The 13812-nt window shown below is 43.9% G+C and overlaps 1 pseudogene; it reads right to left on the reverse strand.

The window, feature by feature from the left end:
• Nucleotides 1–11762: 11762 nt before the first annotated feature.
• Nucleotides 11763–13732, reverse strand: LOC110300883 (G-patch domain and KOW motifs-containing protein pseudogene; annotated as a pseudogene).
• Between the last annotated feature and the right edge of the window lie 80 nt (nucleotides 13733–13812).

Consider the following 13812-nt stretch of genomic DNA (forward strand, 5'->3'; position numbering starts at 1 on the left):
CATAGAGGGCACTGGGTCCCCTGAAAATGGAGTCGTAGATGACTGTGAGCTGCCACAGAGGTACTGGGAACTGAACCCAGGTCCTCTGCAGGTACTCTGAACCCCTAAGCCATCTTGCCTCAGCCCCACTCTCCAGGGGCTTGCTAAGTTGTTCAGGGTGGCCTTGAACTGTGATCCTCACACCCCAACTTCCAGAGTAGCTGGAATTACAGCCCATGTCACCATTTGTCTTTCCTATTAGAAGCTTGTAGGTGGGAAGCCATATTTGATTCATTCATCTGGACCTGGGTCAACATGTAGCAGCTACTCAATTAATGTGTGTTAAAGGAAAGACAACGGGGATGAGGTCATGTTGGGCATTTCTGACTTGGTGATCTGTGGCAAGGTAAATGCGTGAGGAGTGATGGGGTGACAGTGGCCAGGCTAGCACTTGCTGATGTCAGGGGACTTGGTGACCCTGTTGGGTTGCTTTGTGCCTGTGGGTGGGTTGGGAAGTTCTAGACCATGACGCCCAGGGCAGGTGCCTGGCAGCAGGGAGGAGGGTGGCTGGAGGAGACAGGGCACAGCAGAGGCAGGGTGTAGCGTGGGGCCCAGACCTGCAGAAAGTCTTGGGGTCTTGAGGCAGAGGTGGGCATGGCAGACATGGAGTCAGGGGTGGGGGGCTGCAGTGTCCGGCTAAGAATAGCTGAAATCCAATACCCCTCTTGTCTTTCTCCAACTGTCAGGTGGGGTGTAGGCACCCCTAATTTCCTGTCATCCCAGTTGGGCTCAGTAAGATAAGGTCGGCATCTAAGATGCCAGTTTCTTCATCAGGGCACATCTCAGCAAGATAGTCCAACAGGTGCACCTCATGCAGACTTCTATACTGCTTTATTCAACAATGAGGGACCCATGGAGGGACCTGTGGCATCCTTCCCTAAAATATCTCCTTTGTCTTCTCTTAGATGTAGGTGTGTGGGGGGGTATGGATGAGTGGGTGTGGGTGTGCGCATATGAGCACAGATGCCCGTGAAGGTCTGAGGTGTGAGATGCTTCTGGAGCTGGAGTTCTTGGGGTTGTGAACTGCCTGCTATGAGGATGCTGGAGACTGGAGTCGGGTCCTCTGCAAGATCTTAACTGCTGAGCCATCTCTCCATTCCGACTCTTTTTTGTTTTCCCCCATACATGCTTCTTGGCCATGATGCTAAAAACATCATGGATTTTCTGAAACATAAACTAAAATCTTCATTACCACTTTGTTTTTATACTAGAACGTTATTAAAATTATCTTGGCTGCTTTGGACAAGAGGGCTGGCAGGATGACAGCTTGTGTCCCATAAATCTCTCTCTCTCTCTCTCTCTCTCTCTCTCTCTATATATATATATATATATATATATATATATATATATATATATATATGAGGGACCCATGGATATATATATATCACAAACTTATTAAAGGAAAAGAACAAACTTGAATAAAACCAAAAATAAAAGAGGCCTTTCTCCATCCTGCCACCCCCACATCCTTAACTCGCTGCCATGGGAGGTGCAGCTATGTATATCCTATCAGACATTTTCTAAAGTGATCTATTCATAATGTGTTTAGGGGGGAAAAAGTCAGTTCTACTTTCTACTTCCTGTTTTTTGGCTTGCTTGTCTCCACAATGGATGGTTTCTCGGAGGTCCAGGTGTTGAACTGCACCCTGTTCTGTGGCTGCAGATTCTCTCTCTGTGTAGCATTCTGCAAGGTTCCTACAGGGTCTATGGTCTTCAAAGCTGTCTTCTTTAATATGAAAGGTTAAGCTTCAAAGCCAGCTTCTTAATTAGCAAAGGGATCCTTTGTGGGGCAGGGTGGAGGACTAGTAGCAAGTTTTGTCCTTTGTAAAGCACCAGCTGGTGGCCGGATGCCATGAGCCTCTCACTTAAGGGAACTCTAAACCTCCTCTGGGGACACGGAGGTCCCAAGTGGAACTGAACAATGGCCAGTCCCGGGGGTGGGGGGGGGGCGGGGAAGCAGAGGCAGCAGTAGGTGGGATAGCTCACAGCCCCGGGAGAACACGGTTAGGCATTTTTCTGTTTCCACTTCAGGGCTTTGGTTTTTACCATTGAGAAATATAACACAAGTTGGTTTATGTCTGGGAAGAACTCTGCCTAGGAAGACAGACTCCCGATACAGACTTGGGATAGTGTCTCTCCAGTGAGACAATGCCATCACATGGAACATAGAAATCATACCGAGACTTGTGGGGCCATATTGGCCGCAGAATTGCTGGTTCATATTTTTTAAATTGGTGACAATTCAAATGTCCACGGACAAGTGTTTTTGCTTACATGTGAAACGTTCTGCAGAACCTTGCGTGCCCTGCTGGTGGTGCTGTTTGGGTAGATTATGGACCTTTTGGAGGCTGGGCCTCTTCGGAGGCAGTGGATGGATGGAAGAGGCAGCTGTGGGGTATAGCCAGGCCCTGCTTTCCTCGGAAGTTCTGTGATTATTCACTGCCCACGTGACAGAACTGGAGCCATCAGCTCCCGCTGTCCAGCCCTGAGCCATTCTGACTTCACAGCCATGTTAGACTGTGCCACATCCTTGACCCACACACCAGAATCCTTCCTCCCTCAAGAAATGTCTTTCAGGTCTTCCATCACAGCGTCAAGAAGTAACAAATGCAGCAAGAGAGAGAATGGAGGCTCTCTTTCAGGATGGAATTCGTGGGTACACTGAAAAGGAGCAGACAGATCTTAAACCGAAGAGCAACAGAATGTTACGTGGGTGCGAGACCATGTGAAGACCCACACAGTATTGGATCCACATGACAGGTAGCAAATCACCAGAATTCTATTACTGATGACTTCAGAGCAGTAAGAAGGGAAAGGATTTCCTGATGGGGCCATAATAAAGGCTTCACCTTCATTTGTGATTCTCTCTCTCTCTCACAGTCATCCTTTGTAACTCTTGTTTTTCTCTCTCTGAGCTTAAAGGTGACAAAATTTATGTATATGTATGTGTGCATATTCATATATATGTATGTATGTATATATATATATATATATATAGTGTGTGTGTGTGTATGTGTATACACATACAATATATACATACATGTTTCTTTTTTAGGGTGTGTCTTAGTTACTGTTCTATTGCTGTGAGTAGACACTATAACCAAAGCAACTTATAAAATAAATCATTTCGTTGGGGGCCTGCTTACAGTTTCAGAGTGTTAGTCTACTCTTATTAGCATGGTGGGACACATGGCAATAGGAACAATAGCTGAGAACTCACACCTGATCCACAAATTTCAGGCAGAGAGAGAGAGAGAGAGAGAGAGAGAGAGAGAGAGAGAGAGAGAGAGAGAGAGAGAGAGAGACTGGGCCTAGTGCTTTTGAAACCTCAAAGCCCACCCCAAGTGACATACTTCCTCCAACATGGCCACACCTTCTAATCCTTCCCAAACAGTTCCACTAACCGGGGGTCAAGCACTGAAACAAATAGGAGTTTGAGGGGGCCAGTCTCACTCAAACTACCACAGTATGGTGTATGTGTGTGTGTGTGTGTGTGTCTGTGTGTGTGTGTGTGTGTGTGTTTGTACATATGTGCTCACTTGTGCATGGAGGCCAGAGTTCAACACTGGGTATCTTTTGGTACTACTACGAACCTGGAGATCACCACTTAGTCTAAGGCTGGCCAGCGAGTCCTCTGTTCTGCCTGTCTCTGTCCTTCAGTATTGAGTTTACAGACACACACTGTTGTGCCCAACTTTTACATGGATACTAAAGGTCTGAATTTATGCTTGCCTGATAATCACTTGAGCCACGGAACAAGCTCCACATGAAATACACACATTATAGAAGGACTGTCACAATCAAGCTAGTGTGTGTAGCTCCACATACTTTATTTCACCGGCTTGAACATCGGACCTCTGTTCTCTTGGCAACTCTTAAGCACAGGACTCATTGCTGTTACCGGCAGCCACCATGTTGCACGATGGATCTCAGGACTCAGTCATCTGCCCAACTGATGCTTTGCTCCCCCATGCTGCACTTCTCCATCCTTCACCCCAGGCCCCTGGCACCCACCATTCTGTTCCTTGCTTCTGTGGATTTTTCAGATTCCACACATATGTGTTCTAAAATAGCTGTATTTCTGTGTCTGCTTATTTCCCTGAGATAACGAGACGATGCAAGTTCATCAGCCCTGTCACAAATGGCAGGATTTCCTTCTTTAAGGCTCAGTCATATTCCACGGTGCATAAATACCATGTTTTTTTCATTACCCACTCATCTGTAACTGGGCACTTAGGTTAATTCCATACAGTAGCTATTTTGGATCACACTGTAAGCAGAAGGGAATGCATTCATCTCTTTGATATTCAGATTTCACTCCTTTGGCAGAGTTCTATTTTTAAGTCATTCTTGAGGGACCCACATAATTTTCCAAAATAGCGACACCAATTTAAACCCTTCCGTCTCTGCACAGGGGTTTCTGTCTCTCTACACCCTCACCAATGCTTGCTTGTCTCCTGTCTTTTTTAAAAAACAGCTGTCCTAACAGATGGTCAGGGATGCTGAATGTGGTTTCTGTATACCTGCCAGCCACTTGCATGTCTCCTTTTGAGAAATATCTACCTTAGACCATTTCAGATTTTTAAAAATGCAGTATCCGTTTTTGAACACAGGGTCTTTCAGTGTAGTCCAGGCTGACTCAAGCTTGCTGTCGTACCTCAGCCTCCTGAGTGCTTGCTGGGATAACAGGCACACGCCATGGCCCTACCTCTTAGTCCACTTGCTTTGAATGATATAACTTTTCTCTGGTTATTGATTGAGTTGAGCTCCTTGGGTGTCTTGGATGTCACCCCCTCCCCAGATGCACATCTGCAAATACATGCTCCTGCTCTGAAGGCCATTCTTCATTCTGTCATTTCCTTTGTAATGTGTGTAGTTTGCTTTCTTCTCCATAGGCTGGCACTGTCCAAAGCTCACAGCTTATTGGTCTGTTTTTGGCTTTTGTCTCTATGCTTTGGAGCCGTGTTCTAAAAAATCCTAAAACATCAACTCTCCCCCATGTTTCCCTCTACAAACTTCAGTCCACAGTTTCAGGCCTTATGGGTAAGCTTTAATCCATTTTGAGATACCTTTGAATACAGCGTGAGAACAGGATCTATTCTTCTGTGTGTGGATACCCAGTTTCCCCCACAGCGTGTACTAAAGGGACTGTTTCCTCTTGGTGTTCTCTTGGCAGCTTGGTTGACGACTGATCAACTGACCACAAACGCACATAGGCTCTATTCTATTCTACTGGCCTAAATATCTATTTTTATTCCAGTACCATGCTGTTTTGATTAGTATAGTTTTGTAGGACACTTTGAAATAAAATAGTGACAGCCCTCTAGCTTTGTTATTTGGTGGCAAAAAAAATTTTTTTTTGCTTGATTCAGGATTTCCTGTGGCTCGATGTTAGGATTAAAAAAATAATAATAACTATTTTATGTATACAAGTACACTGTAGCTGTCTTCAGACGCACCAAAGGAGGGCATTGGTTGTGAGCCACCATGCGGTTGCTGGGAATTGAACTCAGGACCTCTGGAAGAGCAGTCAGTGCTCTTAACCCACTGAGTCATCTCTCCAGCCCCACCCCCAACCCCATTTTAGGATTTTTTTTCTTCTTTTACTATGAAAAAAATGGCACAGATTTTTTTGTTTGTTGTTTGTTTTTTGAGAAAGGATCTCATTATATAGATAAGGCCAGCCTCAAACATAGAAGTTCATTGGCCTCTGCCAGCTAAAGTGTTGGGATTAAAGACGTGTGTTGCCACACCTATGGTTATTATTATTATTTGCCTTTCAATTTTTGATAGGTAGGTGTGATGGTTTGTATATCCTTGGACCAGGGAGTGGCACCATCTGAAGGTGTGGCCTTGTTCGAATAGGTGTGACCTGGTTGGAATGGGTGTGTCACTGTGGGTGTGGGTATAAGATCCTCACCCTAGTTGCCTGGAAGTTAGTCTTCCACTAGCAGCCTTTGGATGAAGATGTAGAACTCTCAGCTCCTCCTGCACCATGCCTGCCTGGATACTGCCATGCTCCCACCTTGATGATAATGGACTGAACCTCTGAACCTGTAAGCCAGCCCCAATTAAATGTTGTTGTTTTTATTTTTATATATATAAGACTTGCCTTGGTCATGGTGTCTGTTCACAGCAGTAAAACCCTAACTAAGACAGTAGGGGTTGCATATAACCTGTAGATTAAGAACTAGATATTTTAACACTAATTCTGTCAACCTCAAACAGAGACTATTTCCCCAGTCATTAGTATCTCCCTTCATTACTGTTTCATGAGTTGATAAATGTTTACCCTTCTGATTAAACTTATTCCTGAGTATTTCTGTGCTACTGTTATGAGATTGTTTTCTTGATTTCCTTTCTCACATAGTTGGTTGTTACTGTATAGAAATGCTGCTAATCTTCTCTCTGTGTCTGTATTCAAGTGTGTGTCAAAATGTGTGTGTAGATACATGTGCATGTGCCTATGCATGTGTGTGTGTGTGTGTGTGTGTGTGTGAGAGAGAGAGAGAGAGAGAGAGAGAGAGAGAGAGAGAGAGAGAGAGAGAGAGAGAGAGAGAGAATGTGTGCCTGTGAATGTGCCAGAATCGGGGCTGGGTTTGCAGCTCAGTTGGTAGGGTTCCTACCTAGTGCACACAAAACTCTGGGTTCAATCCCCAGCAATACATAAACACAGTGAAGGGCAGCACTTGCGCAGTGGAGGCAGTAGGATCAGGAGTTCAATCGTCTGCTGTACAGCAAGCTTAATGTCATCCTTGGAATTATGAGACCCTGACTCAAAAGCAAGTTGGCGAATCTGTTGTGAGTACATACCTACAGAACTAAAATCCAGAATTTGGAGAGGGAGCTATATACCAGGGTTCAAACTAGCATTCCTCACAATAGACAAAGGATAGAAAAGTCCCATAAGTGCATCCATGGATGGATGGATGGACAGACAAAATGTGGTATTTACAAAGGAATGAAGCATCTAGGGAGATGCTCAATGGATAGAGTGTGCAATGTGTAAACTTGAGGTCCAAAGTCCACATAATCCCAGGTGGCTGTGATGACCCACTTATAATCCCAAGGCTCAGAACAGAGGCAGGTAATGCCCAGTGCTAGCTGACTATGGCTACGAGCCTTATTGGTGCTCTTTGGGTTTGGCTGAGAGACTCTACCTCAGTGAATACTGTGGAGAACAATTGAGGAAGGTTCCAGATGTCAGCCTCAGCCGCCCCACTCCCTACACAAACAGAAGGAATGAAACTCTGCCCCAACACACACAGACAATAAAGATAGCACATGAAGCGTCAGATACAATGAGACAGATACAGTGCGGATCTAACCACAAGTAACCAGATTCCTCAAAACAGAAAATAGAACGGTGTCTGTTGACAGAGGGCATGGGCATTACAGTTTAATAGAGGATGTTTCCCTTTAAAAAGATGAAAACTCTCTGGAACCAGTCATGGTGGTACATACCTGTAATTTCAGCATATAAGAGACAAGAGGTAGGAAGATAACCATAGGTTTGAGGCCAGCCTGGTCTACATAAGTTTCAGGCCAGGCCTCCGGGACCGCTACATAGGGAGATCTCCTGCTTCAGAAAAAGAATTCTCTGCAGAACAGTGGTGATGTTGCACAACACCAATACACCAATGCATTAGCACCACTGAACTGCTGTTTAAAAGTTTTAAATGATGGGGTGGGGAGATTCTATGCAGATTTATCACAATAGGAATAAATGAATGAATAAGGCAAACTAGTAAAAATGGCAGCGTGAGGAACTCTAAAAGTCTGCCATTCCAATAAAAACAAGTGAAAAATCTAATGAAAACCATTAAGGCTAAGTTTTTCAGAACTCTGGGAACCAAGGCCTTAATGGAACCAAAAGAATGAGTAGAATGAAAACCACCCAGTCCACAGGAAGGCAGCTCTGTCGTGTCTGGCTACAACGTCCAACAAAGAATCATGGGTCACACAGAGAACCAAGAAGGGATGGTCTGCATGCAGAGGACTTACACGGTGCTAGGGATGAACCCAGGCCCCACCACTGAGCCACAGTCCCTGGCCAATTAGCTATTTTCAGAATATTCAAACAACTAAATAAAAATAATAATAAAATTATGGGAACAGTGAATGAACAGATAGACACTATTAGTAACTAAAGAGCTAGAACATACAAGAGGACCCAAATGGGAATTTTGTAGCTGAAAAGCATAATACTCTCCCCCCCCCCTCAAACTCCATAAAGCATTTCAGTTGCAGATTAGAATAGTGAGGAAAAGTATAATTTCCTCAGGATATCAGGCCTGAGAAACAAAGATAAACAAACCAGGATACCACCAAATGCATCAACATGTGTATAATGAAAAGAGAGAGATAAAGGGGCAGAAATAGTCATGGTTACAACGGTCAGAAAAGTCCCATTTGTAATGAAAATGTGACTCCAGACAGGCAAGAAGCCCAACAAGCTTAAGGCAGATAAGTACAAATAGTCACGTTAGTCACGATAGTCCCAAAGTAGAAATAGTACTCTCACAGGGAAGAATGAATGGTAGTAATCTTACATGTGTAGACATATATGTAATACTGGCCAGTCTTATAAAAAAGAATGGAGCACCAATATACACAGTAACATGGAGAACCACGAAATCATTAGGCTATATACAAGATGCCAGACACAGAAGGCCGCCAAGTACACAATCCAGTTTAGATGAAGGTTCAACGCAGGGAAATGCATAGAGATGCAGGGTAGACTGATGGTTGGCAGGGCCAGAGAGACAGGAGGAACGGGACTGTACATAAGCCCAGAAAAATCTTGAAATGTCTCTGCAAAAAATGTCAAACAATTGATACCAACGCCAAAAGGACAAAGCACCACGAATTTGGTACTTGTTTGAGTATCAGTGCATTACCAATGCCAAAAGGACAAACCACCACGAACTTGGTATTTGATCGAGTATCAGTGCATTATCTAGTCTGCTGAATCCATAAAGCATGACCACATTTTTTTTTCAGTTTCTTCAAGTTATTTACAATGTTTAGATTGGAAATTAATAGTTTAAGTTAGTTAAACTAGAAGGCTATATATCTTCATTTTAAATGCCAGAGGCTGAGGAATAAGTCTGTCTTTTCTTTAAAAAGGTGACAGTGAGTCTTTGATTGTATTTTTGTGACCTAAGACAACAGATGAGCCTTTTCTGGTGAAATGACTGATTGATTGGTAATGACTGCCTATTCTGAGGGGAAGGGTGCAGTGTTAGATTAGTGATGCCTGCCATGAACATGGCACTGGAGAACTGATTGTTTGCAAAGCCAGTCAATTATTTTCTTCTATCAGATAGCCTGGTGAAGGAGAAAACAGATGCCTGTCTTTGGGGGTGATAAGTGGCCTCTTTGATTCATTGACATAATCAAAGAGAAGATTTCCTTCAAAAGTACTGTACTTTTCTTTTTTCTTTTTTAGTTTTATTTTCTAATTTTTATTTATTTTTATTTTTATTTTAACTTGTTTTGGCAGGGAGGTCACAAAGTAGGGTGGGGACAGACATGGAAGGACTGGGAAGTGTGATGAGGATGTATGATGTGAAATTCTCAGAGAGTCAATAAAAATGTTATGTTAAAAAAATTATAACAAAATGCTTACAAACTGAATCTAGGAACACATTGAGAAGATTACACATTATGACCAAGTAAGTTTCATTCCCAAAAGGCAAAGGTGTTTCAACATACATAAATCAGTAAATGGAATACAGCATATAAACAAACTCAAGGACAGAAAAACATTAATTATTAAAGTAAATGCTGAAAACACATTTGACAAAGTGATAAAAGCCCTGAGTCTGTAGAAATACATGTAAATATGTCAAAATAATAATGGCTATATACAATAAATCTATAGCCAACATTATATTCAATATAGACACACTGAGCATTTCTTTGGAAATCAGGAATGAGATGTCCACTGTCCCCTACAGTATCAAAGTCTTAGATATAGCAATTAGATAAGAGAAGACATAAAAGGGACAATAGGAAGGGAGAAAACCACAGTATCCTTACTTATTTGAGATAGATAGGTTCTTATTATGAGTTCTGGCTGGCCTGGGGCCTGTTTTGTAGACCAGGCTGGTTTCGCACTCATGGAGATCTGCCTACTTCTGTCTCCTGAGTGTGAAGATCAAAGGTGTGTGCTACTACACCTAGCACATTTCCTGCTAGGTTTTTCAGTGAAGCTCTCAGACTGTCCTGGAACTCATGGGAATTTTCCTGCCTCAGCCTCTCAAGTGCTAGATTACAGATATGGGCCACCACACTCTGTGTGACTCATGTCTTTTTGTCTGTTTATTTTGGCCAGAGAGTTCAGCCCAGTTCTAGCCACATTTACCAGTATCATTGGGATGTTTTGATTCTTTTCAGTGTGTGGGGCGCGGCTGACAAGTTAGGTATTTTTACCTGTGGCACAGGTCTAAGTTAAATACTATATATATTAGGGATTATTTAGAAACAATTGTGTCTAAGGCTCTGACTTTTCTTCTCCAACCACCAAGCAGGAAAAAGGTTCAGGATTCTCAACAATAACCTTTTATTTAAAATATATATATATATATATATAATCACCCATGGCAAGCAAAGAAACTGCATGAGTCAGAAATACCTTTTAACCTAAGCAATGTATGGGGACTAGAAGTGACGAGTTGCTTTGGAAATTGGAACTAACCCATGCTGTTCATGGGCAGAAGTTCCCCCTTTCTCTTCAGTGCATCATCAGCCCAGGGACATTCCTAGAGGTCAAAAGTATGTGCTAGTAGCACAATCCTGAGCAAGAGTCCTTTACCATATGGGCACAGGAGCTGGAGAGGTGGCTCAGTGCTTAAGAGTGCTTACTGTACTTCCAAAGGATCCAGGTCTGCTTCCTAACACCCATGCAGGGCAGCTTGCAATTGTCTGTAACTTCAACTCCGGGGGAACTCAACATTAATGGTCTCTGAGCATTCACATATTTTTCTCTCTCTCTGGAAGCATTTGTATTCACAATCACATACTCTTTCTCTCTTACACACACATAAAACAACAAAATACAATAAATATTTAAAAAAAAAAAGAGCCTTTGAGGGCCCCCAATGGAGGAGCTAGAGAAAGTATCCAAGGAGCTAAAGGGATCTGCAACCCTATAGGTGGAACAACATTATGAACTAACCAGTACCCTGGAGCTCTTGACTCTAGCTGCATATGTATCAAAAGATGGCCTAGTCGGCCATCACTGGAAAGAGAGGCCCATTGGACTTGCAAACTTTATATGCCCCAGTACAGGGGAACGCCAGGTCCAAAAAGTGGGAGTGGGTGGGTAGGGGGTGGGGGGGGAGGGTATGGGGGACTTTTGCGATAGCATTGGAAATATAAATGAGGAAAATACCTAATAAAAATATAAATAAAATAAAATAGCAAATTAAAAAAAAAAAGAGCCTTTGAAGACCATTCAAGATCCAGACTCAGGAAGTTGTTCTGAGATGCAGCATTGCAGATTCTATTGTGTTTGTCTGGGGACAGACTTCACGGATTTTATGTTCCAAGGGTAAACTATGTACTGAATGGGGAATTTAACTTGTCCTGAACCCTCAGCAGGGAAATGAGGCTAAGAAATGAAGTGTTTCCACTTTGGTTATCTCAGCTTCCACCCAAATTTACAGTTTGCATACTGGTTTTGATTTCATCCTTCCACTATTTAAGATGGTTTTTATCACACTCTAAATTTTGGTAAACTCTATCTAGTCACATCCCCATCCTTGCATCTCAAAGGAGGACAGAACATCTGTCTTCTCCCTGGCATCTGAGCGACGGGCAGTGGTCCATGTGTCAGTCTTCATCTGAGTCACCGGGGCCCATGTACTGGCAGATGGCGTTATAGTGGAGCTCCACCACCTGGTTCTCTCTCCCAAGTTGGACCAAAACGTGACTCTGCGCTCTGTCCTGATTCCTAAGAAGTCCCACCTTTCCAGCATGTGGTCCCAGCACCACCATCACACAGTGGCCTTCTCCCTTGGGAATCAGGGTCTCCAGCATGTCTTCTCTCACATCTTCCAGAACTCGGCCTTCAACCGTTCGACACACACATGTGTCTGGGCTCAGGACATCTTCAATTGTCATCTTGGTGTTATAATAGCGGCCACTCTTGTGTAGTTTGTCAATGAACTGCACACGTAGGTCCCTGTGCAACCAGTGCTTGTTTCTAGGGGCTGCTTTCTCAGTCTTGGGCACATGTCCATCCTGTTGGTCAGGAGAGTGTTTCCGCTTCTTCTCCGAATCCTTCTGTCTCCTTTTTGAGTCTTCCTGATTCTGTACGGCCTTCAATGACGAGGCTGTTCCAGTTGCTCTGTTCTACTGCTCTGTGGAAGTTTTGCTCACATGGCCTGGCTTCAAACTATCAAACTCCTGCTGGGAAACAGGCCGCAGGCAATACTCACTAACAGTCACAATGCGGTTGCCCACTGCCAACTGAACCATGGCCCGTACATTGTCAGGATGTAGGCCTTCTACCTTGCCATAGAGGCCCCGGTAGGGGCCAGAAAGGACAACCACAGCTCGCAGTACTGGACTTTTCTAAAAAGCATTTTTTTAAAAATAAAAAATAAAAATTCATGGTTTTATAAGTAACCGCTCACCTATTATGCACTTGTGAGTAACTCCCAATCAACTCACTGGTTCACCAGACTAGATTTGTATGAAATCATTTCTTCGGTCTCCTGCTGTGCTGTCTAGGGTGAATAGAAACAGATTCCTCAAAAAATGGTCACTTGACAGTCCCTGCCCCCCCCCCACCTCCCAAGGGCAACTATTGCTATAATCCCAGTCTCTATCTCTGCCTCTACCCCAGATAAAAACAGCCATGAATTAAGCAGAGAAACTGATGGCTCACCATCTCTAGGCTGTAAACATCTGGGTTCACACTCTCCTGTCAATCTCCAGGTGGCTGACTCTAAGGAAGTGACCAATCTGAGCCATTGTGTGTCCTTGTCTGGGAAACATTTCCTTTGTTCTTCCAGGGAGGGTATAGCTGGGGAGTGAGAAACCAGCACAGGAAAGGTCTTAGGGACTTTCAACATCAAACAATGGCCAGAAGCCGGGCGTGGTGGCGCATGCCTTTAATCCCAGCACTCGGGAGGCAGAGACAGGTGGATTTCTAAGTTCGAGGCCAGCCTGGTCTACAAAGTGAGTACCAGGACAGCCAGGGCTACACAGAGAAACTCTGTCTCGAAAACAAACAAACAAAACAATGGCCAGATCAGTTCTCACTGCCCAAACCCACTCCCCCAGAAGACATCAGGGGCCAGTAGGAAACAGCCATCACTTTCTTACTATCTACAGTCTATCCTCCCCAGAACTGCCTGTCTTTGGCCACTATTATCCACCAAGGAGGTCTATTCTGAGAGCCCATGCCAGCAGCCCACAAGCTCTCTGTGTTTCTACAGAGTTCCATCTTACCATGCTGTTATCAGTACTTGTTTGATCCCAGCAGTTGTGCGGAACCAAGGCTGCTGGAGAGCAGATCCAACCTGGCCACATGGTTTCTTAGAGTTTGTCCAGTAGTGTAGCTTGGACTCACAAGCTGGAAGTCTCTAAGAAACCATCTTGGCAGGGGGACTCAAGATAGGCTTACCCTGACAGGTAACTTGTATAAATGGGAGCAGGTGCTGAGCAGGAGACAGCCCATGGCTACAACCAAGGACCTCAGCATCTTGCAAAGGGGACATCTTCTTAGTCATACCCAAAAAGGCATCTTTTGAAATAACC

This window comes from Mus caroli, unplaced genomic scaffold (genome assembly GCF_978045245.1).
Source record: "Mus caroli unplaced genomic scaffold, Mus_caroli_1 scaffold_10, whole genome shotgun sequence".
Classification (NCBI taxonomy): domain Eukaryota; kingdom Metazoa; phylum Chordata; class Mammalia; order Rodentia; family Muridae; genus Mus; species Mus caroli.